The sequence below is a fragment of the Schistocerca piceifrons genome, unplaced genomic scaffold (assembly GCF_021461385.2).
Source record: "Schistocerca piceifrons isolate TAMUIC-IGC-003096 unplaced genomic scaffold, iqSchPice1.1 HiC_scaffold_943, whole genome shotgun sequence".
NCBI classification, from domain to species: Eukaryota; Metazoa; Arthropoda; class Insecta; order Orthoptera; family Acrididae; genus Schistocerca; species Schistocerca piceifrons.
Window position 1 is genome coordinate 852,501 of NW_025729216.1, and position 7,500 is coordinate 860,000.

Sequence of the window (7,500 nt, forward strand, 5' to 3'; positions counted from 1 at the left end):
TGTTGTGCCTTAACCTAACCCATGTTGTGCCTTAACCTAACCCATGTTGTGCCTTAACCTAACCCATGTTGTGCCTTAACCTAACCCATGTTGTGCCTTAACCTAACCCATGTTGTGCCTTAACCTAACCCATGTTGTGCCTTAACCTAACCCATGTTGTGCCTTAACCTAACCCATGTTGTGCCTTAACCTAACCCATGTTGTGCCTTAACCTAACCCATGTTGTACCTTAACCTAACCCATGTTGTACCTTAACCTAACCCATGTTGTACCTTAACCTAACCCATGTTGTACCTTAACCTAACCCATGTTGTACCTTAACCTAACCCATGTTGTCCCCTAACCTAACCCATGTTGTCCCCTAACCTAACCCATGTTGTCCCCTAACCTAACCCATGTTGTCCCCTAACCTAACCCATGTTGTCCCCTAACCTAACCCATGTTGTCCCCTAACCTAACCCATGTTGTCCCCTAACCTAACCCATGTTGTGCCCTAACCTAACCCATGTTGTGCCTTAACCTAACCCATGTTGTCCCCTAACCTAACCCATGTTGTCCCCTAACCTAACCCATGTTGTCCCCTAACCTAACCCACGTTGTCCGCTAACGTAACCCACGTTGTCGCCTAAACCTGCTCTGTAATTGTTATACGACTCGTTCAATTAGTGTAGTGTTGCCCACCCGCAACCCTCGCAATATAGTTCGCTACTCGCACTGCCCGCTCCCCTGTGTATCGCTTCATGTTAAACACCTTGCAAGTCTTGCTGACTTTCCACATGCTCCTGCTGTACACTGTAATGTGGATGGCAGCAGGACGTACATGCCGCCCCCCCCCCCACCCCTCCCCACGTCCCCACGTCCCCACCTTGCCCCCTGCCTTCGCAAGCTGGTTGGTGACAAGTTTGCATGTTCAATGCCCTTCGCATGCGACGTACGCAGGCTACGTTGTGGTGCGGCCTGTGTCAACTGTCCGCTGATGTCGTACGCGTGAACCACAATCTGTACTGCACATTCGTCCTTATGTACTGAATGATACATCGTGGCACATGTGTGACCGTACAACGACTGCGCCCAAAAACGGCGGACCATACAGTGCAAATATTGTGCACGCAGCTACGTGTCGTCTCCCTATGAGAGCTGGATTGCAGTGTGGTACGCCATAGAGACGTGTGGGAGGAACGGACGCCGTGGATGGCGATCAGCATGAGCTGTCTGTTGATGTATTCGGACCTAGTCGTCTCTCCTCACACACCGTGATGGCATGGTGCACCGCGTTCCATATCTGCGACATGCTACAGAGGCCGGTTGACAGTCGTTCGAGCAATGGACATCGCATACGTACGGGGGCCACCTTCCACGTATTGTCTAGGCGTGCACATTTTGTTGCGTGTATGTGGGCAGACGTAGTGTGGCGTGACACCTGACACAGGCATGCAATAATCGTTGAAGTTGCAAATGGCGATGGACGCCTGCGTTTTCTGGTGAAGTTACGCAAATGAAGAAATGGTAACCTGTTGTGGTGCGGTTGTTCTCGCTAGGGGTGAATCGGTGATGGCGACGATAGGTTGAGGTACTAACCGGTTGTTCCAGCGATACCCACCATGCCGACGAAACTGAACGGCATCTGGGTGTGAAGCGATACGCGGCGGTGGCTGGGTGGGACCGTCCCCGGCCGGTGAGGGGGCGCCTCCCGGCGTGCTGGCCGCGCGGTGCGTGGGCGCACGCGCTACAGCCGGCTGGTGGGGGCGGCCAGTGGCAGGCGCGCCGGCCGACGGACGCGGCAGGCGTCGCAGCTGCGCGCCGGCGCACCCTGCGCGCGGCGCCGTGCGACCAAAGTAGGTCCTCGCGGGCCCGGTGCGAAGCGCGGTGGACATCTTCAGTGTGCTGGTCCGATTGAGGACTGTGTGCGTTGAGGATGCGCCGCCGCCCGGCGCTCGGCGCCGCGACGCCGTCTGCTGCTCGGTCGCCCCAGCGGTTCTCGCTGGTGGTTTGTATCGCAGCTGTGCGGATGTGTTGGCGCGTGCGCTGTGCTGGGAGAGTTCGCTTCGGCACCCAAGTGGGGCTTTTGTCCTTCTGTGGCGCTGGCGTTGGAGCTGCCGGTCACCGTAGGTGGCGCGTGTTGTCTCCCGCCGGCAATGCCACAACAGCACGCTCCCGGGCCTCTGTCGGCAGCGGCAAGCTCAGTTGGGAGCACGGGTGGTCGCACCGAAAGCGTCTACTCGCCTAACTCCGGGCGATTGCGCCTCTCTCGAACCCGACCAAGTACTTGGGACGGCGCTGCGCGCCGCCGGGACCTGAGAGGGTTTCGAGGTGTATTGTGCAGGGGAGCTCAGCCTCCTCCTGTTTGCAGAATGATTGAGCGGACGCTTGCGTGTTCGCGCGGGCCCCCGGGACACACTCCCGGGCGGCCGGCTGCTCAGCTCTAGTTGACGCAGCTCCCTGGTTGATCCTGCCAGTAGTCATATGCTTGTCTCAAAGATTAAGCCATGCATGTCTCAGTACAAGCCGCATTAAGGTGAAACCGCGAATGGCTCATTAAATCAGTTATGGTTCCTTAGATCGTACCCACGTTACTTGGATAACTGTGGTAATTCTAGAGCTAATACATGCAAACAGAGTCCCGACCAGAGATGGAAGGGACGCTTTTATTAGATCAAAACCAATCGGTCGTCTCGTCCGGTCCGTTTGCCTTGGTGACTCTGAATAACTTTGGGCTGATCGCACGGTCCTCGTACCGGCGACGCATCTTTCAAATGTCTGCCTTATCAACTGTCGATGGTAGGTTCTGCGCCTACCATGGTTGTAACGGGTAACGGGGAATCAGGGTTCGATTCCGGAGAGGGAGCCTGAGAAACGGCTACCACATCCAAGGAAGGCAGCAGGCGCGCAAATTACCCACTCCCGGCACGGGGAGGTAGTGACGAAAAATAACGATACGGGACTCATCCGAGGCCCCGTAATCGGAATGAGTACACTTTAAATCCTTTAACGAGTATCTATTGGAGGGCAAGTCTGGTGCCAGCAGCCGCGGTAATTCCAGCTCCAATAGCGTATATTAAAGTTGTTGCGGTTAAAAAGCTCGTAGTTGGATTTGTGTCCCACGCTGTTGGTTCACCGCCCGTCGGTGTTTAACTGGCATGTATCGTGGGACGTCCTGCCGGTGGGGCGAGCTGAAGGCGTGCGACCGCCCCGTGCGTGCTCGTGCGTCCCGAGGCGGACCCCGTTGAAATCCTACCAGGGTGCTCTTTATTGAGTGTCTCGGTGGGCCGGCACGTTTACTTTGAACAAATTAGAGTGCTTAAAGCAGGCAAGCCCGCCTGAATACTGTGTGCATGGAATAATGGAATAGGACCTCGGTTCTATTTTGTTGGTTTTCGGAACCCGAGGTAATGATTAATAGGGACAGGCGGGGGCATTCGTATTGCGACGTTAGAGGTGAAATTCTTGGATCGTCGCAAGACGAACAGAAGCGAAAGCATTTGCCAAGTATGTTTTCATTAATCAAGAACGAAAGTTAGAGGTTCGAAGGCGATCAGATACCGCCCTAGTTCTAACCATAAACGATGCCAGCCAGCGATCCGCCGCAGTTCCTCCGATGACTCGGCGGGCAGCCTCCGGGAAACCAAAGCTTTTGGGTTCCGGGGGAAGTATGGTTGCAAAGCTGAAACTTAAAGGAATTGACGGAAGGGCACCACCAGGAGTGGAGCCTGCGGCTTAATTTGACTCAACACGGGAAACCTCACCAGGCCCGGACACCGGAAGGATTGACAGATTGATAGCTCTTTCTTGATTCGGTGGGTGGTGGTGCATGGCCGTTCTTAGTTGGTGGAGCGATTTGTCTGGTTAATTCCGATAACGAACGAGACTCTAGCCTGCTAACTAGTCGCGTGACATCCTTCGTGCTGTCAGCGATTACTTTTCTTCTTAGAGGGACAGGCGGCTTCTAGCCGCACGAGATTGAGCAATAACAGGTCTGTGATGCCCTTAGATGTTCTGGGCCGCACGCGCGCTACACTGAAGGAATCAGCGTGTCTTCCTAGGCCGAAAGGTCGGGGTAACCCGCTGAACCTCCTTCGTGCTAGGGATTGGGGCTTGCAATTGTTCCCCATGAACGAGGAATTCCCAGTAAGCGCGAGTCATAAGCTCGCGTTGATTACGTCCCTGCCCTTTGTACACACCGCCCGTCGCTACTACCGATTGAATGATTTAGTGAGGTCTTCGGACTGGTACGCGGCATTGACTCTGTCGTTGCCGATGCTACCGGAAAGATGACCAAACTTGATCATTTAGAGGAAGTAAAAGTCGTAACAAGGTTTCCGTAGGTGAACCTGCGGAAGGATCATTACCGACTAGACTGCATGTCTTTCGATGTGCGTGTCGTGTCGCGCAACACGCTACCTGTACGGCTCGCAGTAGCCGTGCGCCGCGTGCGGAACCACGCGTGCCTCTCAAAACTAGCGGCAATGTTGTGTGGTACGAGCGCTGAAGCGCTGGAGCGGCTGGCGTGCGGCACCTGGCGCCTGGCGCCGGTTTTGAATGACTTTCGCCCGAGTGCCTGTCCGCTCCGGTGTGGAGCCGTACGACGCCCGTCGGCCGTGAGGCCGTTGGACACAGAACGCTGGAACAGGGGCCGCCACACGCCTCACTCCCGCCTATGCGACCGTCTCGAAAGAGGCGGCGGAAACTGAGAAAAGATCACCCAGGACGGTGGATCACTCGGCTCGTGGGTCGATGAAGAACGCAGCAAATTGCGCGTCGACATGTGAACTGCAGGACACATGAACATCGACGTTTCGAACGCACATTGCGGTCCATGGATTCCGTTCCCGGGCCACGTCTGGCTGAGGGTCGGCTACGTATACTGAAGCGCGCGGCGTTTGCCCCGCTTCGCAGACCTGGGAGTGTCGCGGCCGCCTGTGGGGCCGGCCGCGTCTCCTCAAACGTGCGATGCGCGCCCGTCGCCTGGCGGTTCGCATACCGGTACTTTCTCGGTAGCGTGCACAGCCAGCTGGCGGTGTGGCGTGCGACACCTCGTACAACGACCTCAGAGCAGGCGAGACTACCCGCTGAATTTAAGCATATTACTAAGCGGAGGAAAAGAAACTAACAAGGATTCCCCCAGTAGCGGCGAGCGAACAGGGAAGAGTCCAGCACCGAACCCCGCAGGCTGCCGCCTGTCGTGGCATGTGGTGTTTGGGAGGGTCCACTACCCCGACGCCTCGCGCCGAGCCCAAGTCCAACTTGAATGAGGCCACGGCCCGTAGAGGGTGCCAGGCCCGTAGCGGCCGGTGCGAGCGTCGGCGGGACCTCTCCTTCGAGTCGGGTTGCTTGAGAGTGCAGCTCCAAGTGGGTGGTAAACTCCATCTGAGACTAAATATGACCACGAGACCGATAGCGAACAAGTACCGTGAGGGAAAGTTGAAAAGAACTTTGAAGAGAGAGTTCAAAAGTACGTGAAACCGTTCTGGGGTAAACGTGAGAAGTCCGAAAGGTCGAACGGGTGAGATTCACGCCCATCCGGCCACTGGCCTCCGCCCTCGGCAGATGGGGCCGGCCGCCCGCGCGGAGCAATCCGCGGCGGGGTCGTGTCCGGTTGCCTTTCCACTCGCCGCGGGGTGGGGCCGTTCCGGTGTGCGGTGGGCCGCACTTCTCCCCTAGTAGGACGTCGCGACCCGCTGGGTGCCGGCCTACGGCCCGGGTGCGCAGCCTGTCCTTCCGCGGGCCTCGGTTCGCGTCTGTTGGGCAGAGCCCCGGTGTCCTGGCTGGCTGCCCGGCGGTATATCTGGAGGAGTCGATTCGCCCCTTTGGGCGCTCGGGCTCCCGGCAAGCGCGCGCGGTTCTTCCCGGATGACGGACCTACCTGGCCCGGCCCCGGACCCGCGCCGCTGTTGGCTCGGGATGCTCTCGGGCGGAATAATCGCTCCCGTCAGCGGCGCTTCAGCTTTGGACAATTTCACGACCCGTCTTGAAACACGGACCAAGGAGTCTAACATGTGCGCGAGTCATTGGGCTGTACGAAACCTAAAGGCGTAATGAAAGTGAAGGTCTCGCCTTGCGCGGGCCGAGGGAGGATGGGGCTTCCCCGCCCTTCACGGGGCGGCGGCCTCCGCACTCCCGGGGCGTCTCGTCCTCATTGCGAGGTGAGGCGCACCTAGAGCGTACACGTTGGGACCCGAAAGATGGTGAACTATGCCTGGCCAGGACGAAGTCAGGGGAAACCCTGATGGAGGTCCGTAGCGATTCTGACGTGCAAATCGATCGTCGGAGCTGGGTATAGGGGCGAAAGACTAATCGAACCATCTAGTAGCTGGTTCCTCCGAAGTTTCCCTCAGGATAGCTGGTGCTCGTACGAGTCTCATCCGGTAAAGCGAATGATTAGAGGCCTTGGGGCCGAAACGACCTCAACCTATTCTCAAACTTTAAATGGGTGAGATCTCCGGCTTGCTTGATATGCTGAAGCCGCGAGCAAACGACTCGGATCGGAGTGCCAAGTGGGCCACTTTTGGTAAGCAGAACTGGCGCTGTGGGATGAACCAAACGCCGAGTTAAGGCGCCCGAATCGACGCTCATGGGAAACCATGAAAGGCGTTGGTTGCTTAAGACAGCAGGACGGTGGCCATGGAAGTCGGAATCCGCTAAGGAGTGTGTAACAACTCACCTGCCGAAGCAACTAGCCCTGAAAATGGATGGCGCTGAAGCGTCGTGCCTATACTCGGCCGTCAGTCTGGCAGTCATGGCCGGTCCTTGCGGCCGGCCGCGAAGCCCTGACGAGTAGGAGGGTCGCGGCGGTGGGCACAGAAGGGTCTGGGCGTGAGCCTGCCTGGAGCCGCCGTCGGTGCAGATCTTGGTGGTAGTAGCAAATACTCCAGCGAGGCCCTGGAGGGCTGACGCGGAGAAGGGTTTCGTGTGAACAGCCGTTGCACACGAGTCAGTCGATCCTAAGCCCTAGGAGAAATCCGATGTTGATGGGGGCCGTCATAGCATGATGCGCTTTGTGCTGGCCCCCGTTGGGCGAAAGGGAATCCGGTTCCTATTCCGGAACCCGGCAGCGGAACCGATACAAGTCGGGCCCCTCTTTTAGAGATGCTCGTCGGGGTAACCCAAAAGGACCCGGAGACGCCGTCGGGAGATCGGGGAAGAGTTTTCTTTTCTGCATGAGCGTTCGAGTTCCCTGGAATCCTCTAGCAGGGAGATAGGGTTTGGAACGCGAAGAGCACCGCAGTTGCGGCGGTGTCCCGATCTTCCCCTCGGACCTTGAAAATCCGGGAGAGGGCCACGTGGAGGTGTCGCGCCGGTTCGTACCCATATCCGCAGCAGGTCTCCAAGGTGAAGAGCCTCTAGTCGATAGAATAATGTAGGTAAGGGAAGTCGGCAAATTGGATCCGTAACTTCGGGATAAGGATTGGCTCTGAGGATCGGGGCGTGTCGGGCTTGGTCGGGAAGTGGGTCAGCGCTAACGTGCCGGGCCTGGGCGAGGTGAGTGCCGTAGGGGTGCCGGTA

At 57.5% G+C, this 7,500-nt stretch overlaps 2 non-coding genes and 1 pseudogene across 2 annotated transcripts; all 3 read left to right on the forward strand.

Annotated features, from left to right (window-relative positions):
- Positions 1-2,436: 2,436 nt before the first annotated feature.
- Positions 2,437-4,345, forward strand: LOC124772794. The gene has a single exon (XR_007014254.1). It is a non-coding gene; the product is annotated as a small subunit ribosomal RNA (ribosomal RNA).
- A 351-nt stretch (positions 4,346-4,696) lies between these two features.
- LOC124772540 lies at positions 4,697-4,851 on the forward strand. Its single transcript, XR_007014083.1, has one exon. It is a non-coding gene; the product is annotated as a 5.8S ribosomal RNA (ribosomal RNA).
- A 188-nt stretch (positions 4,852-5,039) lies between these two features.
- LOC124772534 overlaps positions 5,040-7,500 on the forward strand; it is a 6,364-nt pseudogene continuing 3,903 nt past the window's right edge.